This window comes from Eimeria mitis, genomic scaffold (assembly GCF_000499745.2).
Source record: "Eimeria mitis Houghton genomic scaffold, Emh_scaff3295, whole genome shotgun sequence".
Taxonomy (NCBI): Eukaryota; Apicomplexa; class Conoidasida; order Eucoccidiorida; family Eimeriidae; genus Eimeria; species Eimeria mitis.
This window is the reverse complement of record NW_013571634.1, coordinates 4,016-4,851: the sequence shown is the minus strand read 5'-3', so window position 1 is coordinate 4,851 and position 836 is coordinate 4,016.

Sequence of the window (836 nt, the reverse complement as noted above, 5' to 3'; positions counted from 1 at the left end):
GCTGCTGCTGCTGCTGCTGCTGCTGCTGCTGGTGCTGTTATGGTGTGTTTTCTTACTCTGCTGCAGCAGCAAGTTGTGTTTCTGTTGCTGCTGGTGGTTCAGTTGTTTTTGCTGCTGCTGCTGCAGCAGCAGCAGCAGCAGCTTCTTCCTCTTCTTCTTGTTTTGCATCCGCTAAAACCTCTGCTCTGAACCGGGTGTATATACACTCCAACTCTGCTGCATCTGCTGCTGCTGCAGCACGAAGAATAGCAGCAGCAACAGAACGGAGACGAGCTTCCCGCTGCTGCTGCAGTGCTTGCTGCTGCAGCTCGTGGGACTGCGTGCATGCGCAGCTGCAGCAGCAACACACACAACAACACAGCAACAGCAGCAGCAGCAACAGCAACAGCAGCAGCAGCAGCAACAGCAGCAGCAGCAGCAGCAGCAGTAGTGATAGTAGATATATTAGGAGGGAGGAGAGGAGAAGAGATAGATAAAGAAACCGATACAAAATAAAGTATAATAAAATAAATATATAAACAAAACAAACGAAATTAATAAAATAAAACAAAACAAAACAAATGAAATAAAATCAAACGCAACAAAGCAAAATAAATAAAATAAATAAAACAATACAGACAAAAACAAAAAAAAAAAACAAAAAATAACAAAATAAAAAAGAACAAAACAAAACAAAATAAGCTAAAAAACAAAAAAACAAAACAAAGCAAAAAAAAGAAGACAATGAAGAAAATAAAACAAAACAAAAAAAGCAGAACAATGAACAAAACAAAACAGAGAAAAAAAGACAAAATAAAAAATAAAATAAAAAATAAAAAAAGAAGAAAAAAAAAGAT